A 12,203-nucleotide genomic window follows, 5' to 3' on the forward strand; every position below is an offset into this window, starting at 1 on the left:
CGCCATGCTGCTCCTCGGGTCTTAAGGTCCTCAGCCAATCTGCCTTCTTCTCTCCCTCCTTCAGAATCTTCTCAGGTTTGTTTTATATCTGATATTTGGATCTTTTCATGGAACTTAACAGGAGGAAAAGCAAAAGTTAGTCCCACTCTCTCTTTCCAGAAGTAGAAGTCAAATAAATTGGACTAACATTTCCTCTCACCAATCCCAGATGTAGAAGGTGAACATAAAGTATTAAAGCAAAGGTCTGGAAGTAATTGAGCCCATTAATTCATTCACAATCTACCATGAAGTTACTCTCTTATAGAAGAGTAGAAGTTACTCTCTTATAGAAGAAGTTAGGAAGATAACTTCTTATCTTCCTAAAAGAAAACATTTTTTCTTTCAAATTAAAACATTTTTTATTGTCCAGGATATGTAGAGTACAAACATATCTGCCTCTTACATTTAGAGACATTCTTTTAAAAGAAAAGAGCATATATATTACCATATTTTTCCGTAAAAAGTACAGTCTACAAAATGTACTTTTCTTTACCAAGAAGAAAGATGTGGCAGTCATTTGTCACATCAATGTTTTCAAACATCAGCATGTTTTGTTCTAAAACCACAGAACCTCAAGATGGAAACATTTCCATATAGACTAAAATAAATATATTCCTGTAATTATTAAACAGAAAAATGGAAGAAAATATCTATCTGCCATGGCAAGAAATTATTCCAAATCAGGGAGTTTTGATTGAAAATGCCGATTCTGATATTGAACCCTTATAATGATTTCAGAAGGAAACATTTCAGCAAGGCTCAGGCCTCCACAGCTCCATACTTTGGGGGCAACACTATGGAAAAATCATTCTGAGAGAGGGCTCAGTACAGAAAATTAGAATGTCACTCTCAAAGAAAGGAAGAGAAATGAAATCCATGGTTGAGAAAACACTGTTTTAAAAAAAAACCACAAGAAACAGATGTTGCCAGAAAAGGGCAGAAGGGTGAAAAATAATGGTCATGTTGTAAAAAAAAACTTTAAGCTAAGACTCCAAGAGAAGGAAATCTGATGGCCATGGAAGAAACAGTTCCACATTTTCATAGACAATTTACAAGAAAGGAACATATTTTCGAAAGTATTCTTATTATGATGAGATGAGAAATTGACAATACATGCAAGAGTTAAGTTTTTGTGTTTTTAAGAATTATTAAATAATGTTGACATATTAACTCTTTGGAATTCATTATCATTGGTATCACCAGCCTCCACTGAGTGCTTTCTATGTGAAAGTCACTCTATTAAGTATACACATACACTTTCTCATTTTATGTTTCACCAGAAAGTATAAGACGGGATCTATTAATGTTTCCTTTATACAGATGAAAAAAAGTGAGGCTCAGTGACTTAAGCAATGTATTCAAGGTGACATAGCTATAAATTATAGAGTCAAGACTTGAGATCTGCCTGCTTCCCAGCCTATGCACTAAACCTTGACTGAAATCCTCAAAGTTAGGTCAAAACAAACCTTCAGGAACATCTATTTTTATAATTGGTGATTTAGCCACACTGGTTCTTTTGTTTTCTAATCCATTTTTCAGAGATTATATTTACTCCTTACAATAAAATGAAATTTTCTAGTCATTTTGCAGAGCAGCCCACAATTACTAACGAGGTTACAGCACAGTCACTGTCCATAGACTTTGCTAATTGAAAACACAGACCAGCTTTTGGGGGACATATTTTCTCTAAAATTACAAAATCAAAGCAAAAAAAGATACAATTTGCAACTTCTAATTCCAACCTCTCATTCTGTGTATTTAGAAAAAGCAATAATTTTTCTTGGAGAATAAATTAAATGTTAGTGAGAAAAATAAAAATATTTCTTGTAATATCACAAATTTAATATTAAGAAAGTTGCAAACCAAGTTCTAAAAAGGGAAAGCCTGGGATAAAATCAAATTGTAAAAAGTTCTATCAGGCTGACTTTGAGCAAATAATTTACCTCTTTGAGCTGCAGTGTTTCCATTCGCAATATGGTAACCTAGGTGATACATACCTACTGAGCTGTATATAAGGAACCCAATACTTAGTAAGTGCTCAATAAAGGTTAGTTATTTTTTCCTCATTAAATATTCTTTCCCTATCTGCATGTTCCATAAATTCATTAATACTATTAATTTAATTATAACAGGTTAGAAAATATGTCTAAATCCCAAGTTATCAAAAGAGAAAAGGCTATTAAATGGCCTTTTGCTATATATCATCCAGTTCATAAAAACAATCTACATCTGAATGACCCAAATCTGCAAATTAATGAACCATACTTTTGCCTGGTCTTGCCCAGTGTTCCTTAACCAGAGATAATTTTGCCCACAAGGGGACACTTAGCAATGTCTGGAGATGTTTTTAGTTCTCACAACTTGGAGAAGGGAGGATGCTACTGGTGTCTGTGGGTAGTGGCCAGGGTGCTTCCATCCATCCTGCAATACCCAGGACAGCCCCACACATAAAGAATTATCTAGCCCAAAACATTAGTAAGGCCAAGGTTGAAAAACGGTGGGTTAGTCAAGGAAGCTTCTCAAAATTAAAGCCCTTATTCTTAGATTTAAAGTAACTAATTGATCAGCATTAGATCTACCTCAGGAAAAAATGTACCACTTAAGTGCTTCAAATTCTTAGTAAAATGAAGTATTTGCCATGTTGAAAACCAAACATAAAGATGACAGAGTATTTTTGTTAAGATTGTGGAATTCTTTAGAGTTATGTACACATAAATACCCACTTGTTAATCAAGCAGAGCCACACTTGTAGTTCCAGGAAGAGATATCCAAAACTTCAAAGAATGCTTGAAGTCTGGTGGCAGAAATTAATTCTAGGCCAGGTGGTCTGGATAAGGCTTGAGGAAATGTCACTCAGACCCCAGGTCTCCAAGCCTCTTGGCACCTTGACCAAATTTGAGCCTGGCTTGAAAAGTCAACGGCCAAGATGTGGAAAAGAAGAGAAAAGGTGACATGGTGAGGACAATAGGTAGGAAAAGGAACATGACAGAGGCTCTGAACAGTGGCAGTCCATTCACACAAAGCCTCACATCTGCATGTGACTTACGAGGTCCCGTACGAGCTGGTTTCTGCCAAGCCATTGATACGTCCCACCTCTAGCCTCTCACATCAGCAGGCTCCTTTCTTTCCTGAAACCATCCCTGCCTTCCTTCTTGCATCTTGGTGCAATGCATTCATGGGAACATCTTCCCACTCCACACCTTTCTACCTGGCTACTCATCTTTAAAGTCTCATGTTACTTCCCCTAAGAAACCTTCCTTAATGCCTGCTCCACTCATCCTCACCCCAAATATATGCATGTATATACATACAGAGCATACAGGGAAGGGTGTACAATGGATCTCAAAAGCACTTGGATGCAACATGCCTGGATTCCAATGTCAATTCCAAAAGTACCCACTTGTGGCCTTAGGCAAGTTATTTACTCTGTCTCAACTGCAGGTTCTTCTCTCCAACATGGAATTTTAATAGTAACTACCATATTGGGCTGTTGAAAGGATCAATTGAGTTAATCCACTTAAAAACAATTTAGAAAGATGCCTATCAAATAGGCATTTAATATAGATACTCTTTCTGGAATTCAACCTCCATGAGTGAAAGGGTATTTGTACTCTTCATTGCTTCATCCTCAGCTCTACCACAGGGCTTGCCATATTATAGGGACTAAATAAGTACTAACTCAAAAAATGAGTTGTCAGAGGCTCCCTCTCTATGCACTCAGAGCACCTTGACCTTCCATCAAACAAACTGAACTTTGTGGTAGTTGTTTGTATAACTCTCTCTCTACACTACAGAGAAAGAAAGTATTATCTGCTTTATATACCACTCATTATAGTAATAGGATCAAGGAGAGCAAACAACAAAATGGTTGCCCAATGGAACGAAGAAATCAATTAATGACTACCTTAAAGAACAAATTCCTGTAAAAATTCTTTTTCACACTTTGGAAACTTGTCTCTGCAAGGTTTCACTGGAAATGCCTGTGTTTTAACAAAGGATATAAGGAAAGTGGCAGATCCCCCAAATTTTGTCCCCAGTAGTAATATGTGGAGACAAGAAGACTCAACTACCATCTTCGTTGTATTCTAGGCCAAAAAAGAAGCTGTGTAGGAAGCTGCTGGATGTTGTAAGGTCTGCCCTGGAATGACATTCTCACTGTGGTTCATTACATAATGAAACAAAGTGGGTGATTTCTTTCCTCTATAATAACAATTTATCCGTAGTTCTCCTACCTATATTGGATTTTACTAAATCTCACCCAAGATTTAAAAGCTTCTCTGCCCATAAGTCTGATTCTATCACAGTTTCAGTCTCTTGGAGCTCTGAGGTCCTACAATTACAAATTAAGTTGGCTCCAGATTCACCTGAATGTGAATTTTAAAATCCAACCAACTATTTTTCCAGTTCTGTAAGATAAGAAAAAGTGGAGAAATGCTAGCATAAAAATCAATAATACAATTTCATATACTTATTAATGATAGACAACAAATGTGGCTTTAAGCATACAATATAAACCTAATGAGTTATCAGTCACATTCTCCATGAGATAAAAACAAACTAATTACTAAGGAAAGTTACAACTGTTTATTCTACTAAGGTCCAGACAGAAATGTTTCCTCGGGGTTTCTGTAACAGATGGAAGTGCAATTCATACAACTTCCATGGACGGCAACTGGGAAAGATCTTTCCCCAAATGAACATACTCTTTGACCCAGCAATTCTTCTCACAGGAATTTAACTCACAGTTGTAGTCTTACAAGTGTGAAATAATGGATGTGTAAGGGTATGCAGTTTGAAGCTATTATGTGCACCAGAAAAACCATGCCCTTTAATCCTCATTCAGTATTGCTGGATGGGATCCTTTTAATTAATATTTTATTTATTATATGGCTTACCCAATTATGGATGGTAACTTCTGATTAGGTGGTTTCAACGAAGATGGGTCTCTACCCATTCAAGGTGGGGTTGTGTACTAGAGCCCTTTCAGAGGGAACCATTTTGGAAAAAGTTTTAGATTCACCAGAACTGACAGAGCCAACAGAATGAACAGAGATCCAGAGAAGCCATTGAAGAAGCCTGGGTAGAGAAAGCTAGCAGATGTCACCATGTGCCTTTTCAGGTAAGAACGCCATCGGCTTTCTTGAAACAAGGTATCTTTACCTGGATGCCTTAATTTGGACATTTCCTTGCCTTAATTTGGATGCTTTCATGGCCTTAGAACTGTAACTTGCAACTTAATAAAATCCCCTCCTTAAAAGCCATTGTGTTCCTGGTGTATCGCTTTCTAGCAGCTAATGAACTAAAACAAAGCGTATTCACTTTAACACTATTTGTAACAGCAACAGATTTGAAACAAGTGGAATATTCATCATTAGGGGACTAGCTAAATAAAATAAAGACTGTCTTGAAAGACTATGCAGTTGTAAGAAGACGGAGGCAGCTCTGCATCTATTTAATATGGATGGGTCTCCTCCAGTGAAGACTATTAAGAGAAAAAAGAAAAGTGAATACCCAACAGAAATGAAAGCATACACAAGAATTCAGAGCAGTATTACTCATAGTCATCAAAAAGTAGAAACAACCCAAATGGATGAATGGGTCAATAAAAAGTGGACTGTCTATAGTGAAATAGTACTTGGCCATAAAAAGGAATGAAGTAGTGTACTGAAACTTGCTATAGCATAGATGACCCTGGTAAGTATTAAGCCAGAAATCAGGCACAAAGACCACTCTTAATGTTGCCATTCATATGAAATGTCCAGAAAACAGAAATCCATAGACAGAAAGCAAATGAGCGTTTTTCTAGGATTGAGGGCGGGGGGCAGAGTAGGTGGAAGAGAATGGTGAGTGACTGCTAATAGGTACAGAGGTTCTTTGGGGGGTTACAAAAATTCTCTACACTTAGATTTTGGTGATGGTTGCACAACTCTGTGAATACACTAAAAAGCACTGAACTTCATATACTTTAAGTGAGTGAATGTTATGGTTATTATATCTCAATAGTGCTGTTAAAAAACAAAACCAAAAAAGTGAAAAAGTATTCTTCTACTTGTGCAAAATATGAAGAAATCATATACACGTTCACTCTCATGTGTACGTGGATATGTATACAAAGAACACTCCTGAAGGATATACCTCCCTCTAAAAGATCCTACATTTCTGGTCCCAGGGTCCCTCTCTGACTACATCTCTATTCTCAACTCTGCTTCAACAATATTGGTCTCTGTTTTCTCCCAAACACAGGCATGCTACAGTTTCAGGGTCTTTGTACTTACTGTTCCCTCTACCTGGATTACTTTTCCCCCAGAATTGCTCTGACTCCAGATATCCATGTGAGTTATTCCCTTTCCTCTTTTAGACCCCTCCTCTACATATTCAAATATCTCAGGTAAATCTTTGCTGGTCACCCATCACCTCTCTCCCACCCCAGAACTCCCTTTCCACTTCATTCTTTCCCCTCTTTCCTTCCCTGTACTTTCTCTTTTTCTTTTCTCCATGGACTTTATGCCCATCTGCCACACTGTATATTCTACTTACTAAAATTTATGCTCCATGAATTTATGTCATTCCCCTGGGGTCTACTGCTTGGCTCAAGAATTATAGGTACACAGTATCTGTTGAATGAACAATATTCCCAATAACAACTTTACTATAAGAACCATTTTATTAACCTGTTGCTAATAATCTTATAAATCTCACTGATGCTCATTGTGACTAGTGGTGGTACAAGTTACTTAATACCGTGTTACAGCAACCATCATCCCAGAAGCCCTCTTTAGAGAACAGGTCAGAAAAACTTACCCTGACCATATTCTTTGGAGGCACCCAGAATTTCTCCTGGTGTAATTATAGCCACCAGATGTCACCGATTCAAATATTTGGTTGAAGTTTTCTCCAGCTATGGATGGACGTGCAGGTTTTTTTTGCATCTCAAGTCACTCAAGTTTCCCAGAGTTTGTTCCATGGAGGTGTCCCATTGGCCAAACTATTTTGGAAAACAGTGCATACTTTATCTTCCTCTAATATGGTCATAAGACTCTTACTGAAATGAGTAACTATTTTAAAAGGATTTTTTGAGGGGATCTATAAGTTAACTTAGCTACAACTAGTAGCTGGTAGCACCTGGAGAATAGGGCAAAATGATCTAGGTTAAAATCAACAGATGAATGGATCAACAAAATGTGATTATGTCCATACAACAGAATATTATTCAGCCATGTAAAGGAATGAAGTTGTGCTACATGCTACAACATGGATAAACCTTGAAAATACTATGCTAAGTCAACCAAGCCAAATACAAAAAGACAAATACTGTATGATTCCACTTATATGAAATATCTAGAATAAGCAAATTCATGGAAAAAGAAATTAGATTAGAGGCTACTAAGGCCTCGTGGGATGGGGATGGCATGGGAGGGAAGGGAAAGTTATTGGTTAATGGGTGAAGATTTTATTTTGGGTGATTCATTTGGTAGTGAATGGTGTTGATAATAGCAGTAGAGAGTAATTGACAATGCAATTAATGCCACTGAATTATATGCTTAAAAATAGGTAAAATGGCAAATTTTAACCGTTACCACTATAAAAAATTACTAATAGAATATCACCCTTATAGTGTTGCGGGTGTTAAAATTAAAAAGAGTGCTTGCTCAGCAAATGGTGGGCCTGCAATAACAACGTCATCATCTCACATTTATCAGGCAATTATTAATGCAGTTACCTGATCTGCATTATCCTCTTTAATTCTTAAAATATTTCCATGATGAAGACAGGAACTGCTTTTATTGCCATTTTCAATGTGAGAAATTGAGGTTTTGAATGTTAAAATATTAATCTTCTGAAGTAAAGAGCCATCCTGATTTAAGAAGCCACATTCTTGTCCACCACACTATACCACCTTAATAAAGCACCTAATATATTTAGTCTATTTTTACAATTATGTACATTTTCTACCCATTCTTGAGCTGATCTTTAACATCCAAAGTCTTCTGCATTTAGCCATTAGGAGAATAAATGGCAGCTAAATACTAATACATGTCACTAGAATTATAATTCTGCAAACAGCTTTAATCCAGATAAGAATCCCATGACATCCAAACTGGGTAAGCACCCTTTGTCTGGCCTGTTCCCCTCTTACTGACACTGACAGAACTGTTAAGGTTCCACTTTTGGGGGATCTGTTCAAAGATGCAAAATGCTTTTAACTTGAAAGCCAAGCACAAATAAGAGAGAGAAATATCAGTTCTATTATGTCACCACCACTCTGTTGGCTGATGGGTTCCAAGCCTTCCTTGTATATGTATTACTTCTTTAAAATATGAATTTCTTAATTTTTTACTGTTATTGTAAAAAATGCTCATTTAAAATTATCAACAATACAGAAAGTACAAAGAAAATGGAAGGCTTCCTACTCCCTGTCTCCATTCTTGGTGCCCAGAGGTTGACACTTGCATCGTGGTTATAAGCTGCCTCTCAATAGCCATTCTCTTCTTATTTGCTGGTAACAAAACCTTAGACAATGTGCTAGCTGAAAGACTATATTTTCTAAGCCTCTTAGCAGCTACGTAAAGCCAGATAACTAAGTACTGGGCAAGGAGATACAAGAAGAAATTTTGCCTGGGCCTTCCAAGAAGGTTTGTTAAAATGCAAGAGTACAAAATTATTTTGCCCTTTTTTCTTCTTCTGATCTGTAGTACACACCATGTTGTGGAGCTCCAGCAGCCCTCATGGGCCATGAGGTAACCTTTAGATGGGAAGTTATGTGGTAGAATGGTTAGAGCAGAAACAAAGGAGAAACCTGGTTTCCTGGTGACTATGGAACTACAATACTAACTTTGACTTCTTTCCATGAAATAAAAATTAACTTTTTCCTTAATAAGCTGCCACTATCCTGATTCGCGGAGTATACGCATCCAGATCTAAGTGAAATAGTAACATCATTTTACCTTTCTATTTCTAAATAAAAATATGTGTATAGAAGGGATCATACCAAGCATTATGCTCTATATAACTTTTCCCTCTTCTTTTTACTTAATCAAAAGCACCTTTTCACCTCAATATACATAGCCCTAACTCTTTCTTTTTGATGGATAAATAGCTTTCCATTGTAGCAAAATACCATTATTTATATCTCTTACAGCTTACTGATGGACATAAATTGTTCCCCATATCCATTTGCCATTTTGCCAAGTTGTGTTTTGCAAATGCTTTCTCTTTCTCAAAAACTCCATCTCTGCTTAGTTTAACCTTCCCATGACATTGAGTTTTACTTTGTTCTTAGAGAAACAACTTCATTTCCCAGCTTCTGATTTGGGGAAACTAACGAAGAGCCCTTTGGCATTAGTATCCTCCATAGCAGGCACTGGAGCATTTACTATCTAATAATACACCAACCTGAAAGGTTGGCTCTTGGATTTGAATTCAACCATGGGTGCCATGACAACAGATGGTTCATGAAAAGAAATGAGCTGAGGGCTGTTTCTTGGAAACAACCAGGGAATTGCACATGTGAAGAAGCTTCATGGAATTCTAAGCACAGGGCTATACACTTTAAGTGTTCCTTCATTTGTCAAACCATAAAGTAGCTATTATGTATCAGCAAACAAAAATAAAACCCCTTTTAAAGCAACCAGTACCATAGAGAAGGCAAATTCTGAGCCACAGATTCTGAAGTGTGCTATTGAAAAGAGAATTGCAATAGTATAGGTAAAACCACACCTGACAATTATTCAAATACCAAATCCCAATTTTAAGACAAGTTGCTCAAGCTTTCAATCTTAGAGAGAAATATTAACAAAAGAAATTCTTTAGGTTGCCCTTTCTGCTGAAAGTGCAATTATTTCAGCATCCTTATCAGACCTCTACAGATACCTCAACTATTTTGAACCATTTTCCAGTAAAATAAAAAAAAAAACCAAAAAACAGACTCTACCTTAACGAACATTGTCTGTGATAAATAAAATCTCATTATTTCATAGCCATTTCCTATTTGTTAAAAACGATTGATCTTAAGGCATTTCTATCTCTTAATAAGAGACGGCACTCGCCTTTCACGGTGGTGTTCAGAAAGGTAAAAAAAAGAAAGCTGTTTTCTGATAACAGACATTCCTTCTGCTTTCTCTGTTTGGGATTTCGGGCCTAGCCAGGTGTATGAAGAGATATCTGTTATTGGAAGATGAAGTCATTCCAGGAATTTTAGAAAACCAATTTAATTTAATTGCATGGCTCTAGGAGACATCCAGCAATGGGAGATCTTTTTTTGTGTGTTTTCAAGTGTTTTTAACTAAGTATACATGGTTTCTGCAAAGTACTTGGGTTCTCAATCAAGCCAGGAGATTCCCAAATAAAGAGAGTTCCAATCTTAAAGAAATAGTAATTATCCCTAATGGTCTTTACACCCAAGTTGTCAGCCACTGGCTTTCCTTTCACTTTCCAGTGGGCCCCACTGACAGCCCAGCTCTGGATGAAAGGGAACAAATCCACTTCCTCCTGAATATTCACAAGTTAGAACACCAGGAATCCTGGCGCCACGCTGTCTCTTTCCCAGCTTCTGGGCCTGGGTCTCCCGAGGCAAAGAAAAGACATTCCCCTGGACTGAAAGTTTTCTTTAGAGGGCCTGTCTCCACTCAACATTCTCAACTGAGGAAGTTGTCGGGTTGACAATTTTGAAATCTGACCTCATCAAACCTAAAAGAGAAAGACACAGGAAATGGTTTAAAATTTCTTGGTTTGCTTTAAAGCTGGGTTCTAGGCCCAAGATCAGAGACAAGTGAAGCTTAGCTGGAAGAAGCAGCCAAAATTAAAGAGTAAAACTTAGAGAGGGAAAGTGGTTACAGCAGAAAGGAAACAAGGCAGTTTGGAACTGGGACCTGACATGAAAAAGAAAACCCACATATTTAAAACAGAAAGGCCATTAGTATCTTAATGTTTGGCCCCAAATCTGCAAGTAAATCCTCAAAACAAATTGGAGCAGCAAATAGAGGTGTCAGATGACTTGAATACAATTAACAAACCCCTCTACAATTTCAGTAAAGGTGAAAGGATCGTGTAAATTACTTTTGAAAAAAAAAAATGAAACCTTAAATTGTAAAAACAGGCAGTAAAATTCTTAAGTGGTTTACTTTCAAATGGGTAATAATGGCCAACATTTAGTAAGAGCCTTCTATTTCAGAGGCACTGCACTTCAGCATGACATAGTTTACTTAACCATTTTAACAAGGTATCATTGTCTCCATTTGAAATGAAACTTCCAAGAGTTTAAGTAGCAGTCATTGGTCTTGTGACACCATATCTGTATCTAGATTTCTTCATGTTCATTCTCACCCGTAGCCAAAAGCATCCCACAATTACTAATAGTCCTGAAGAAAAAAGATATAAATACTAACAAAGGTACAATGTGTTACCTACTCTTTGGGGCGCTTCGATGAATGTTTTTGCTGACACTACTTATACTTGGGTAGATAAGTTCAAAGAATACATATATGAAAATGAAATAAGCATTGTAATGCTAAAGTATGAAAGATAATTCATTTCAACCCATTTGGTGAAATTCCATTTGTCTCTGTATCCTGTAGTCACCCATATGATTAATTATTCCAACCAACTGAGAGCAGTATTTCATCTTCTCCTGCCTGAGTTCAATAGTTCGTTAGCCTGTCTCCCACCCTTGGGGGAAATTATTCCTTTCAGGGACAAGGACATTCATAATTAGGCTCACTATAAATAACCCGGGTGTACAAAGCAATGCCACTTGGAATATTTAACAAGTTAGCAGAGCAAGAACTTCTGCCTGCTCTCCCACTGGACAATGTCCATCACTCAGTTAGGAAGAACTTCCTCAAATAATTTCCTCCTCCAAAGAGCTGTTCTTCTGGCCAAAAGAAAAAAAAAAGCATATTATATTTTATATATATATATACGCATATATATATATATAATAATTAGTCATATGGATGACTACAGGATACAGAGACAAATGGAATTTCATCAAATGGGTTGAAATGAATTATCTTTCATACTTTAGCATTACAATGCTTATTTCATTTTCATATGTGTGCTCTTTGAACTTATCTAACAAGTATAAGTAGTGTCAGAGAAAACATTCATTGAAGTGCCCCAAAGAATAAGCAACACATATACATATATATCAAGCACCACACTTAGAA

At 36.8% G+C, this 12,203-nt stretch overlaps 1 protein-coding gene across 2 annotated transcripts in view; it reads right to left on the reverse strand.

Moving 5' to 3' along the window:
- Positions 1-12,203, reverse strand: part of DOK5 (docking protein 5) — a 180,407-nt gene that overhangs the window by 106,360 nt on the left and 61,844 nt on the right. The gene's annotated exons all lie outside the window — the stretch shown is intronic.

This window comes from Tamandua tetradactyla, chromosome 1 (genome assembly GCF_023851605.1).
Source record: "Tamandua tetradactyla isolate mTamTet1 chromosome 1, mTamTet1.pri, whole genome shotgun sequence".
NCBI lineage: Eukaryota > Metazoa > Chordata > Mammalia > Pilosa > Myrmecophagidae > Tamandua > Tamandua tetradactyla.